A 14,689-nucleotide genomic window follows, 5' to 3' on the forward strand; every position below is an offset into this window, starting at 1 on the left:
GACGGGCAGCTCTCTCCGTCATAGTCTGATCAAGAGAAAAGGGGAGGTGGACAAAAGGGGGAGACATCGGCAGAGAGAGCAGGAGTTAGAGAGAAAGCAACGCTTGTGCTTGCCTCAGAATAAAAACAACCAGGAGAATGCGCGGATGGGAGGAGAGGGCACGAGGAAGACAGGGTGGGTAGGATGGAAAGGGAGGGCTGCTCTCAGCATCATCTGGCAGGAGAGAAGCTGATCCCCGACAGCAGGTGTTGGACGACAGAGAGGCTGAGTCACACACGGAGGGAGCGATACGGAGAGGAGCACCAAGTTGTTGAGGGGAGCAGACTGAGCTGCAAGTGAGGCAGCACTACAGTCAGGTAAGCATGGACTGGGTAGACGGAGGGCGCTGCGCTTGTTGGGAGAAACTGTTGAAATATGGATGAACTGAGAGAGCTTTCTCTTGTCTGTCAATACAAGACAGACCGATAAGAGACAACAAACAGGCATTAACGTTGACAGATTAATACTGACATAAGTCATATTAACGTTGACATATTAACCTTGACATTGTTGTAGCCTAACTGGCGACTTGTAGTCACTGACTGATCACTGGGTGATAAGCATGCTGCAGCAGAGCTGTTGTTGTCTGATGTTGTCTTTGTGGGTTTCTAAAGCGAGAGGGAGTTGTCTTGGAAGTATCTTACAGATGCACAGGGCGGTTTTTATCTCATATTTCCAGTCATTTTTGTCGGACAAATTGACACGTGCTGTAGATTTAGGTCGGCACACAGCGGCACTGACAACGTTTCTCACACACACACACACACACACACACACACACACACACACACTCTCTCGTCAATGTATGAGTTCGTCAGCGTAAGTGAAGAAGACTCGTAATTTCTCACAACTACAAGTTTGGAGCAGCTAACTTGATAAGAGACATTTTATATTGTAATTCATTCACATGCATGCTGCTCAGAGTGATATCAGTGACCGGCTCATCTAGGAGTTATGTTTAGGGCTGCTTCCAGGACGGCGTGACATTTTTCTTTGTCTGTCAATTATAGTGATATAACAGTGGCGGCTGGTGGAAAATGTTCTAGGTAGGGCCATCCTATCAATTTCAGCAAACATCCCAGTATGCTTTAATGCAAAAAAAAAATGTAAGTATCAAACGCGCATTATTACTTGGCAGTTAAATATTTAACATGTATTCCAACACGAAAAAAATCTGTAAATAACACTTTTATAATATAATATAACATGTTCATTTATTGAGATGCCCCTATGGACCTTGTTATAGGAGGTAAAGATCAGGAGAAGTAAACATGAAGTGTAATTATGAATACTGATGTTAAATTAAGCTATGATGAGTTTTCACTGTTAATTTAACATCTCTATTACATGTTGATGCCTCCATGACCAAGTTAAGCAGATGAGACTGAGGACAGCTATGTAGAAGAAGAGATGTTCACTTTGTCTAATATGTAGCTTGACAGAGTTCTCATGTGTGTCCTGGTGTTCTCATGTTTCCTTACCTCCTCATCCCTCACTCCCTACCCTGGTGTTCTCATGTTTCCTTACCTCCTCATCCCTCACTCCCGTAACTGTCCATGCTGGATCCGTCCCCGTTGTTTTAAAAAGCTAAATAAATTATTAGCATGACGTCATCCAGCTAGCCAAACCTGTCTGGTGTACAGCTAGTACAGAAGCTTCGCATGTACTGCTTCCCTTTCCCGCGAGTCTGCTGTCTGATTGTGAGGTCAGGCTGATCTGATATCAGCTCTTTGGCTGCAGAATCTCCGCCAAAGTTCTCCTCTCAAACGGGTCTTGGAGGAGGAGTGCTCGCCTGTAGAGACTTCTCCTGACGAGAACGCGCAGCGAGGGGGGCCTGATCGTTCTGGCCCCAAGCTGAATCTATTTGAGGGCGCTGATTGGCTAAATTGTATGTCACTCATTTATATCTTGAATCAGCAATTGGCTGAACTGCTTCATAGACCCGCCTCTTTTGGGCCAAAACGATCAGGCCCCCCAAGCTGCGCGTTCTCAGAGTGTCGTGCACACAGACAGAGAGCACGAGCAGAGAGCACACAGGCGGAGAGGACGAGCAGGAAAAGCATATCTTTTGCGCAGATATCATATTTTACACACATTACTGGGTACATTCCGTCGTTCAAAAACACAAATATTGACAATTTGTATAATTTATGATTATAATTTTATTTATTTATTTTTCCTTTTTTGTGTGGCTCATGGTGGGGCCATGCCCCATGGCCCTCTATTGACCAGCCGCCACTGATATAATCAGAATCAACAAAAAATGTGGTAAGACGAAGAAGACATGGTTTCTCTATAGCAGCACTCGATCCGATGATATCTGACCCTTGCGGTGCCTGTGGCTGTCTTTTGTTTGCCAAAGAAGCCAAGGCATCCGCTGAGCTGGCAGACATGCAGCAGTCGGCCAGTATTTAGCCTGGGGGTCAACCGTATTTACTTTTGAGGATTTCTGCCGCTGAGCCTTTATATTAACCTCAGAATTCTTTGTCTTTAACTATATGCTTTTTTTTTTCTTTTTAATATTTTCAGTTATTTGGTTTTATCCATCCATTTTCCTCCGGTTATCTGGGGTCGGGTCGCGTTGGCAGCAGGCCAAGCTGGCTGACCCAGACTTCCCACTCCCCCGCAACATGTTCCAGCTCATACAGGGGGATCCCGAGGTGTTCCCACTAGGCCAGAGATATAATCCCTCCAGCGTGTTCCTCCCTTATTTGGTTTTATAACATATCTTTTTGTAACCCAATTATGCTTTTTGTTTTTTTGTTGCAGTGACGAATATACTGACGCATTCTGGTAGCCTGACTTTCAGCTGACTGCAGTTATTCTGGTTAGACTTTGTGGGGCTAACCCCTGTGGGCTAACACCAACTGATAAACTGATGATTTATAATTGACATATTATTGGATCAGAGAAACCCAGTTTTCCCACCTCAAAATAAATCTCTACTTTTTCCTGTGGCCGACAGCATGCTAAGGCTAACGGGCAATGACTCGGCATGAATCATCACAAAATCTGGTGCTGTTTTTCTTGTATGGAAAGTAAAATCTTTTTTGTTTAGCCATGTCAGCAAACTAAATATGTCAGGGAGATAGAAGTAATAGTTATCAGTCGCAAGATTACGACACATTTCGTCAGCGGAAACTCATATTTGATTGTGCAGACGATACATTCACCCTTAACATGTAAAATATTGGTTCAACTGTGTTACTGTAGCTGACTAACCTTGGCCCTCTGCTCTCTGAGACTACAGCAACAAAATACAAACCCATGCTATTCAAATGCATTTTTTTTTTTTTTTAATTCAGTTCACAGAGCATTCAGTGTTCAGCCCAACTCATTTGTATTTGCAGGTGCCCCTCCAACCTGAGCGATGATTGGACTTCAGAAAGCTGAAAGTCTTATCAGGGCTCATGACCCAGCAGCCCGTGGAGGCAGCTGCTGGCAACACGTAGGGTTCATGGGCGGATTTAGTTTCAGAATGCTTTGTGTCTATTTTTAGAAACCTTATTCTGCCAGAAATGTCCATTAAAACACATGATTCTAACATGAAAACCGTCATAGTCCACCAGTCCACTTAATGGTCGACCAACATAAATAGCCAAGTGCGTCCCTGGTGGATTGTTTAATGTGGTGCAAAAGTGTGTTGAAAATAAAAACCTGTAACTTAAAAAATTGTATTCAACTGTGGTAATTTTGCTTAAAAATACTTTTTTTACAATCCATGATTGCAGAAGGCATTGTGAAATGCAACAGAATAGATTATAGTCAGCTCATATCTTTCATGTGCAATATACGGTTACGTATATGTTTTCCTCAGCAAAGGATCAAATGATGCAACTCGTCATTTTAAATACAAACTGGTCAGCCACCTAAAAATGTAATTTTCCTTTAAGATGACTCGTAAGTTTTGGTAAAAACACCAATAATTGTATACCAACATCCATCCTGCATTGTAGCTTTTGGGTTTGTTTTTCAAATGGAACATCTTTCAGTGATTCAGGAGATGGGTGATGTTGCTAGGTGACAGATTTACACAACTGTAGCAACTGTAACAAGAAATCCACGAACCCGTAAGGAGAAACCAAAGAGGAAGGAGCTTGATGCACAGTGTGTCCACCTCAGAGCAAGAGGTGCTGCAAGATGAATGTACAGTCAGAACATTTAGACCATAAATGTTTGTGCTAGTCACACTCAGTCCATAAAAGCAGATCGTCGAGAATCTTTTACTCACCTTGGCTCTGCAAAGGTGAGTAAAAGGGACGTAAACCTCTTTCCCTTTCTCTGTTTGTCTCTTGGCTCTCTGCGTCCACAAGGTTGTAAATGCCAGTTACAGTTTTTCTCGATTGCTAAGCCACATTTCTTGAAACGGTCACCCATTCTCTCAAAACTGTAAACACAAAACCTCATCTTCAAGCACGATTTACAAAACCTCTCAATCCTCTTGCAAAATGAAACTTTCGCCTCAAAACAGTTTTACCTGTGCTCAAAATCAAACACTGCTCTCAAATCATAAACAAAGTGATCAAAATAATATTCACCATCAAGCAGTCAGTAAACAATACACCAATGAATAGAAAACACATTGTTCAAAACATATAGTTCTCAGGGAGAAGTAGATTTTTAATCTCAAAACTAATTTCATATGAACGAAAACTATTACAGTAGCTCAAAATTGATCAGAAATGACTACTGTGCTTTGCTCTTTGCAATTTATTTTGTTCTTCCTCCTCCTTGTGCCCCTATTTGTACAGTACTGTACCCTGCAGCTCACAAACGTGTCCTTTGTCTCTGTGATACTGTAATTCTTGTTCTTTGTTGATATGAACCTGCAACCAGTCAACATCTATTGAGCAGTCAGTGCTGTTACTGTAACAAATAGAAAGCACCATGTTCAAGGCCATACAATTTGTTTATTGTACACTGTCGATTCCCTGGAAGTGTGTGTTGTCTTGTATCACTCGTTCCTGGATTTCTCTGAGTCGTATTAAATGATCTTGAAGGACCATGCCCACTCTAACGGTCTCTTGCTCCTGAGTGAATATAGCTCTCCTTCCATCTGCATGTGGCAGCCTTGCAGTTCTACAAAAAGTAGATGTGCAGTTACAAAAAATATTCATGCAGTACAATACATACAGTGATGAACTTTACAAATGTCTATTGAAACAGCTGCATATAGTGTAGTACAGTCAATTTGCAATTACAAAAATACAGTAGCATACTGTACCTGTTCTCTTCTCTGAATGTGCTTACTATGGTGGACACAGAAAATCGGCTCAAATTGGGGTGCAGTCTAAGTCCTGCTTCCCTCATTGTCAGTCCGTGGACTATAACATGGTCTATGACTGTTGCTCGAATTTCATCAGATATTTCCACTCTGTGTCCTCCTCTTCCTATTCGTCCTCCTCTTCCTCTTTCTTGCCCTCCTCCTCTTCCTCCTCGATGCCCACCTCGCATACGCACTTGTCCTCGTCCTCTCACATTGTTTCTTCTATCCACTCTCAGACTTTCTCCTTCCCACCTTCAACCACCTGTTTGCTCTCTAAACTGGCTTATATTGGTTGTGTCACATCATTTGATACAAGTGAAATCCATTTTGAGTGATTGTGTTTAATCAATGACATGTGCTCTCTATTTGTATTTGATTGTTGCCACTTGTGTTTACCAGTGTGGATGACATGTGCATTAGAGTGCAGAATGTGTTTTGAGACTGAGAATGTGTTTAGAGTTTTGCTGAAAAGTCGAAGTGAGATCTGCAAATTGTGTTTCACCATGTGACACAGTTTAAGGTATTGACAATAGACTGCACAATGAGCTGAATGAGTTCAGGCAACTGAGAACTTTGTTCAGCCAATGGGTTTCAGTGTGAAAGCAACTGGGAAAAACTGTAATCACATGGGACTGAAGAATGAACCTTTTACCTGAGATCGTGTGTGTCCAGCTTGGCAAAAGGACAGCCCTATCTCATTGTTTCAGCCGGCTAATTAATTGTTGCTCCAGCTGACGTGACACAGTGACCCTGCCACCTGGCTGCTGCTGTGCACAGGACTGACCCGTGCCAGTCACCAGGTCCAAAGCTCATTTGGACACACCAGAGTATTGAATTCATCCTAATAAAAACAGTTGGTCATTTATACAACTCTTCGTCAGTGAGAAATTAGAGCAAGTTTGTGCTTTTGCTGTAAGATTGTTAACGCATTAGGTATTTGTAATTGCAGACATTTTGGCTTGTCTGTTGCATGTTGGTTGATTGCATGATGAATATACTCTAAGTCAGAGGTAGCCAACACGGTGCCCGCCCTTCGTACTGCTCAGTACCCTTGAAGTAGCTCGCCGTTTCAAAAAGGTTGGTGACCCCTGCTCTAAGTGATAACATTGAAATTAGTAATGGCTGATTTCCAATTAAGAACGACCCCGGGCTACAGCGAAGTGGGAAAAAGGTGATTCTAGAAAGAAAAAAAAGCTTTATGATATCACCCTATTCAACTTAAAGAATATACAGTAGTTTGACTACTGTCCTTAAAGGGGACATATCATCATCATTTTCAGGTTCATACTTGTTTTTTTGGTTTCTGCTAAAACATGTTTACATGCTTTAATGATTAAAATTAAACAATTGTTCTCATACTGTCTGTCTGAATCGACCTGTATTCACCCTCTGTCTGAAACGCTCCGTTTTAGCGGCTGTCTCTTTGAGGGGCCCTCCTGAAACAGTCCAGTCTGCTCTGTTTGTCTTGCGAGAAAAATACGGTGCCCCTTTGCAAATGTAGTTGTCAATCCGTCGGTGGAGATACTCTGATGGGTGGCATTATAGTCACATGAGCGCATGTGACTCAGGAAGGGGAGACGCATCTGAATGGCTTGTTTAGTCACATGTTTTCTGATCCAGGCCGCCCACAAGGAACTGACTGGGTCGTCTTATTTAACAAGTTTGTGAGTTGGTAGGAACTCCAGATACCCAAATGTGTGTGTTATGACCCCTTTAAAGAACGATAGACTTCCACGTAGTGAGATGAGACAAACCTGAGGAAATAACAACCATTAATCCAGACTGCACAGTACAGTTCATATTTTCTTCAGGCTGTTGGCATGCAAATGTATCCAATGCATTGATGATTTACTGATTATAACTATTTGATCTGCAACTGAATAAATCCATATCATAGAGTATCATCATGTCATCTGTCAGGATGGTGGTATTTGATAACATGTGCTCTCGCTGATTGTCAGAATATGACAGCCTGAAATCTCTCCCTGAGTCAAACTTAGCATTTTACCCTTTCACCAGATATCTTTCGGTTATCTGTCTTGTAAGTTAATGCAGTGACGGTATAAACAGAGACGCACGCACACACGCACACACACACACACCCCACAAACAAATATTCATCCTTCGTGATGAGAGCCACCAAACAAGGTGGTGAAAGTGACAGGCTGTCAGGCAGCCTTCATCTTTCTGTCTAGTTTTCCCAGAGCAAGATTGATGAGCACCGTTGTGCTTTGCCTTTTTATTCTGCATCCTGAAGCAGCAGGCAGGTGACTCACGCCTACTGTACAAAGGGTAAAACATGACGAAAGACGCGTGAATTCAACATTTTATGTGCAGTGGTAAAACAAAGACCCCTTCTAATTTTGTGTTTCACCTTTGGTGTTTGCTCTCGTTACCTTAATTGCTCCCATGGGACAGTCAAACAGGGTGCCACCTCTGGATGAAATAGGATGCCCAGTAAGCCACTTTTAACGCATCGTTCTTTGCTCCGAGCTGCATTCAACATCCTTTTTTCTTTGTATTCCAGCTGCATTATATGAAAGACGTAACAAAGTTCACTCCCTGGAGGAATGTCTGTTCTGAGAGGCTGAAGATGCTGCGGGGGAAAAAGCATTTCCACAGCCTCTTTCAGACATTTCCTGGGATTCAGCAGAGATCAGAGGAATCAAAGAACAGTGTTGCCTCTATGTTACGAATAGATTCCTTCACCCCAACTCCCGGTCAGCAGTCTGTTTGTTTATTGAGACTTACAGATTCTCCCCAGTTGTAATAGGCACAGCATTTTGAGATAGAGAGAGCTGCAATCTCTTATAATGGAAGAAAGACCACTCAGTAAATGATCTTATTGCAACACACCACAAACCAGTGTGGTGTGTGCCAGGACGTCAGAATGGAGGAAATGTGTGTCTCACTCCATTCTCACCAAGAAATCAGATTGTTCTATTTGTTCTGTGATTCTTTTGCTCCGAAGCAGCGTTCATAACAAATGCCCTCTGCTGCAGGTTTGTGAACAGGTTGCATGCACAGACGGGCTGCCAGTTCTAGCAACCAACTTGTTGTGTGAGACAAAGTGTGAAGTGATATGCTGTGACCAGTTGTTCGTAAGATAGTTATCGACTCGTGTGATCCAAATATTTCCAAAAAACTCAATAGTGTTGGTAAGTACACAAGCAACCTTGGCATGTAAAATGCACCTCAAGCACATTATTAGATAAAATAATCCAAAGACAGGATCTATTGGTACATTTACATTTATTGTTGTCACAATTTTATTTTCAAGATAGAATATATAAAAGAAAACCCGAAAAAAATCATGAAACAAAATAAATGTGTCTGCCGGCCGCTGGCTACAGGCAAGCTGTACACAAAGGAGAGGAAGACTTTTTTACTCAAATAACAGACTTAATAATAGCACCCTTCTCTTTGTAGTAAGAGTCAAATGATCCTCTTTGATGGGATAAGTCAATTGTGTTCCAGACATTTCCTGTGATCGTATTTCTAAAATGAGAAACTGAGCTCACGGTTGCCATAACCTCTCTCTCCCTTTCACCCCCCCCCCCCTCCCCCCAACCCTCCATCCTCTCTGATTCACAGGAAACAAGATGGAAGGATTCCTCGTATCTCTGAAGTAGAGCCCTTACTAGCACACTCCCACCCTCCATATCCTCTTCCCTCACTTTCAAAGGTAACACAAGATTTCAACCAGCTGCAGTCCTGTTCTCTATTCAGGTTTGCTGGAATCAAATACTGAGACGCTGCCAAGACTCTGATCTGATGAATGTGAAACTGAGAGTTGTAACACGTTTAAAATCAAACTATCCAGTTTTTCACACGTTAAACCAGTAAAAACACGGCTCAGGTGCCCATAGAAACATCGCTCTCTGTAATCATTCCTCCTGTTCATGCTGGCCTTCAACAGATCTCTTTTAATCACTTCCAATGTACAGTAAGTGATGCGGGACACAGTTAGCTGTTCTCCTTTTGTGCAAAAATACAGTTTATCTGAATTTAATAAGATGCTGTTGCAGTCTGATTTACATGAATCAAGCAGGTATAATATGATTACAGCAAACAGGCACAGGCATATACTGTATATATGAGTTGTTTATTGAAAGGATTTAAGGAAGTCTGGCTGTATTCTCTAAAAGATAAAAGATCAAAACAAACAATGTAAGTTATCTATCTAGCAAATATTGCCTGTGTAGCCAAAGCCTGATATAGCTTGTTCCTCTTTGCATTAGACTACAATTGTTGTTGCCCATGTATGAAGGAACATACATGGGCAATGTTCACTAGCGCACCAAATATGCATTAATTCTAGTCTGCAAATGATACACAAAGGAGGTTTGAACAGTGTTGGCTGAAAAAAAAATCGAATTTCTTAGCTTTAAAAAATGTAACTAAATATGAATATACATAGCCAAACTGAACACAGCTGTCCAATGCAAGTATTATTGTGTTTATAGGGCAAGATAATTTGCAACAAGGGGCTATAAGAAACTTAGACAGAATACAGTGAGATGCAACACATTACTACACATTCAAAATACTACATTTAAAAGCTGGACACGAGCACAGGTTTGTTGCTTAATTAGCCAGGATTTGGTATCTCTCTTTAAAAGTGATTGCAGCAACTTTATTGTGATCAGGAAGTCAGTTCCAGGACTTTCTTCCTTTTAAAAAAAAAAAAAAAAGCTTTGCAGAATGGAGTGAATTTATGGCCCATTTAAAAAAATGTATGTCAGTAGGAACTAGTAGTAATTAAAAAAAAATGATAGACCAACACACTGTTCTGGTCTTTTCATTAGATATGTTGACAGTAAGAAAAAGTATTGAATTCACCTTTAAAGCGACAGGTCAGATCAGTATTTGGCCTGGGGATAGCATGAGTCCAGTACACAGAGTTACTATCAGCACTGGAATAGTGTTCCCAGTTCATCCCTACCTTCAATGCATCTGTTTATTTTATACCCAACTGCTTTCCTCCCTCTTTTTTTTGCTCATCATATCCTTCAGCTGGTACAGCAGGTGAAAGGTGGCTCTAATGTCGCCCACCCCTGGTAGCTGTTGGCAGCTTGTTGTGGTGCTCTCTGTCAACAGGCCTCTGGGACATAGATCTGCAGCAGTTGTTCCTCTCTGATACATGCCATATTATTTTTGTCACACATGCAGTAGAAATAACATAAGCATGGTTTCATTTTGTGGAGTTATATCTGGAGCTGCTCAGAATAGACTTCCTGGGATACATTTTTTGTAGTTTTTTAAAATGTTGTCTCCACAATTTGAAATTGTAGACCTGATTATTTTGTAATATGGAAAAGGTAACCAGTGAGATGTTCTAGCCTGTCGTGACAGGAGAGAGTAATCTCTACAGTACATGTATGAGGTTATGAGTGGCACATAGGGTTGTTGAAGGCAAGTTGCTGCCAATGGTTAAAGTAAAAAGCCATTTAAAGGGCAACCAAGTAAACTTTCAAAATTCTTACATGTGATCCTTATGGCCTAAGACAGTCAGAGTGTTAAAATTTAAATTTGTGATGGCATCAAGGATAAAGTCTGTACTGCTCCATAGAGTTGTTGGTCTCCTGAACTGTAAGGCTTGATGGAGGTGGTTGCTACAAGTGGCTAAATGAGACAACAAAGCATCATCACAGAGACTTGTCTGCCTACACAGGCTATAGTTATAGCCACATGTTAGCTTTTTACTCCTCCCAATTGCATTTACGCATAAACTAATTAAAAAGGGGTGTTCACTTGTTAAGATTATCTTGCAGAACAAAAAGTGTACGTATCATAAACTGGTGTTTGACACAGAGCGTATTTTCTACAGGGCTAGACACGAAAGATAAAAACACATATAGATAACCTTAACAAATAAAAGCCCACATAAATGCAGGAGTAAAAAACACATGAAGTAAAGATACGATATTAGTGAAAAGAACAGGCATGGTTGGAGATGTGCTGATGCTACCCGAGTTGAGCAGTGAAATTGCAGAGGGTAGAGAATTTATATCCATATCTATGTTTAGTTCTTTAACCATCTGACCTATGGTTGTCTGTGGCTGAAATCAGAGGGTAGGAACGTAAATCTTAAGTCCGGGGGGGGGGGGGGGGGGCTGTTAAATATAATGGCTTCTGCTTTATTTGCCAGCTGTTTATTGTGCAGCTCAAATTGGCATTTCTGATGAGTGGCGATGATTTTGCTCCAGACTTTCATCCCCCTTGTGAATTAGTTTTTCTGTTTTAGGTTGAGAGGTTCATGCCTGCAGATGAAAGCAGAAGAGTGAACTGACTCAGTAAAAGAGTCCTTTTTTTAAACAAAGTCACATATTCATCCAGTCGAGCTCATGAGGATTCATACACGTGCTTCCTGAGTGATCAGCCTACCTGGGGGTACTACTGCATTTGTGAAAAAAGTTCCATAAGGCCTACTGGCTCCAGAGGGAGCTGTGCAAACTGATGAATTGCATAAAGTGATGTCACTTGGCTGAAGGTTACCAGTCTATAAATGAAAAAATAAATCTGGGGGTGTGGAAAGTGAGCTTATCAAGACCTCTGTAATCCGCTCCTCAGCTCTCATCTCTAGCCTCTACTCACATAACACACTTGAATTAACTATTGCTGGTTACGTTGCATTGTGGGTAACGTAGGCACCAGGTTTTGACATGGAAGAAAAATGCTTGGAATGAATAAAGAATTCTCTGGTTCTGCTGCATCGATTTTGATCCTTTTTTTTAAAACTGTCCATCGTGAATCCATCAAGGCTATATAGGTGCAATGCTAAATTGATGGAGGGCTGTTTCATTGGTTTATTCAACCCTCTCACCTTTAAGTCCTTGATAGGCAGTTGTTAATAATGCATTACACAAACAAATGCCCAGAAGATGTTAATCAAAATGCAAGAGATGATCGAGGGAGAGTTGCAGTGCCTCCTCTTTGTCTGAACTGACTCACTACTTTCTGCCAGCGTGAAGACAGTAGGAGATCTGCTTCAGCAGACAGAAAACCCAGCAGCAGTTCTGCAGACCTTACCCTTCATGGCAATCAACCAGCTCGTCTGAGGCAGTGAAGTGGTGGCGGGGGTCCATCTGTGTGAACTCAGTTTGTGTCTCTTCGGCCCCGATGGCTGCAGCAAGGCCAGGCTCTTCTCTGAAGCCAGACCTCGATGGATTTTCTCTGGCTGAAATGTGAGGCTGCTGTGCCCGTTGATTGACTCTCTTTGAAGTCTAGTTTTCCATTTTACTGTATTGCCTTTGACGATGCGGCAAACCCAGATAGCACGGAGGGATTGTGGAGTGAGCAGGCGTGGGGATATGCAAATCATTCTCAATTTGTCCATGGAAATTCAAATGGGGCTCTGGCTGTGACGAGTTAATGAAGTGGTGCAGTCAGAGCTTCACTCCTCAGCTTGGAGACTGAGTAGAAAGGTCTGGACTTCATGGTTCATGGATTCAATAACCCTCATATGTTCTATTCAGCCAAGTCAGTCTGATCAGATCAACGAATCAGTTGACGAAACGTGATCAGCTTAAAAGACATGCGGGACATGAAGTCTTAAAGCCAAGACACTTCCAAGTCCAACCTGTTTCCTTTCACTCGTTTAGTGCTGATCTTGGTCGTCTTCTGTACATATTGATCTGTTAGATCACACCGCATGCTGTCATCACCAGAACCAAGCTGGACAGTACAACAGCCGCTTGACTGTTCTAACAGCATGAGCTAGAATGTCGCACTCACCAAAGATGCTTCCCAATCAGTGTGCTTTATGTCAGTACTCATAGTGTGAATCTGAATAGAAATGAGTGTCTCCCTCACATTTGCCATCATGTGACTGTTATACATGATTATCAGAAAAGTATGTAATTAGTATTCAACGTTCCTCTGTAAATATTCTCAAATCCTACTTTGGCATCAGCTAAAGCCCGTGTAGACCTGACTGAACAGATCATCAGTGATGAAATGTAACCTCATGATTAGACTGTCTAAAAGGCAGCCCCATTGTGATGCTGCAACACGTTCTCACTCCCAACTCTTCAAATACAGCAGCTTGGTTCAGCGGCCCTATGCAAGGCAAGGCAAGTTTATTTGTATAGCACATTTGAACAACAAGGTAATTCAAAGTGCTTCACATAAAACCATTAAAAGCATCAAAACATAAGGCAAAAGAAAAGGAGATTTAAAAACAATTAAGAACATTCATTAAAACATTAAAAAACAGTGTAAGAAATAAAATGCAGTCGTGAAATGCAGGAAATTTATTAAAATATTAATTGAATGTGGTTCAATTAAAGGCAGCAGCAAACAGAAAAGTCTTCAATCTTGATTTAAATGAGCTGAGGGTCTCAGCAGACCTGCAGCTTTCTGGGACTTTGTTCCAGATATGTGGACCAGAAAAACTGAACGCTGCTTCTCCATGTTTAGTTCTGACTCTGGGAACAGAAAGTAGACCGGTCCCAGACAACCTGAGGGGTCGGGATGGTTCATAAGGTAGCAGATCAGAGGTGTATTTTGGCCCTAAACCATTCAGTGCTTTGTAAACCAACAGCAGGATTTTAAAGTCAATTCTTTGTTGGACAGGAAGCCAGTGCAAAGACATTAGAACTGGGGTGATGTGATCCACCCTCCTGGTCTTAGTGAGGACTCGCGCTGCAGCGTTCTGAATCAGCTGCAGCTTTCTGACGGACTTTTTACAGAGACCTGTAAACACACCGTTACAGTAGTCCAGTCTGCTGAAGATAAATGCGTGGACAAGTTTTTCCAAATCCTGTTGAGACATAAGTCCTCTAATCCTTGATATATTCTTCAGGTGATAGTAGGCTGATTTTGTAATTGTCTTGATATGGCTGTTCAGGTTGAGGTCTGAATCCATAACTACACCTAGATTTCTGGCTTGGTTTGTGGGTTTTAACATCAGTGACTGAAGCTGAGCGGTGATTTTCAATTGTTCGTCCTTGGTACCAAAAACAATTACTTCTGTTTTATCTTTGTTTAATTGAAGAAAATTCTGGCACATCCAGTTGTTGATTTGTTCAATGCAGTTACCCAGCCCTTGTATCGGATTATAGTCCCCTGGTGACATAGTTATGTAGATTTGTGTGTCGTCTGCATAATTATGATAACACACTTTGTTGTTTTCCATAATCTGAGCTAGTGGAAGCATGTAGATGTTGAACAGAAGAGGCCCCAGTATTGAACCTTGGGGAACACCACATGTCATTTTAGTCAGCTCTGATGTGTAATCAGCTACAGACACAAAGTATTCTCGGTCCTTCAAGTAGGATTCAAACCAGGTAAGTGCTGTGCCAGAGAGTCCCACCCAGATTTTTAGTCTTTCTAGGAGTATGGCATGGTCGACTGTGTCGAATGCAGCACTGAGATCCAGTA

The 14,689-nt window shown here is 41.7% G+C and overlaps 1 protein-coding gene across 2 annotated transcripts in view; it reads left to right on the forward strand.

Annotated features, from left to right (window-relative positions):
• The first annotated feature begins 227 nt into the window (after window positions 1–227).
• The window catches only part of LOC306775678 (rap1 GTPase-activating protein 1-like), a 42,042-nt gene continuing 27,580 nt past the window's right edge, over window positions 228–14,689 (forward strand). The window contains exons 1-2 of one of the 2 annotated variants that reach the window (XM_079266143.1): window positions 280–356; window positions 8,900–8,990. The gene's annotated coding sequence lies outside the window, so the exon portion shown is untranslated. Of the gene's footprint in view, window positions 357–8,899; window positions 8,991–14,689 lie in introns of both variants that reach the window. The other variant, XM_079266144.1, reaches the window with a different exon arrangement.

The sequence above is a fragment of the Melanostigma gelatinosum genome (genome assembly GCF_949748355.1).
Source record: "Melanostigma gelatinosum genome assembly, chromosome: 3".
Taxonomy (NCBI): Eukaryota; Metazoa; Chordata; class Actinopteri; order Perciformes; family Zoarcidae; genus Melanostigma; species Melanostigma gelatinosum.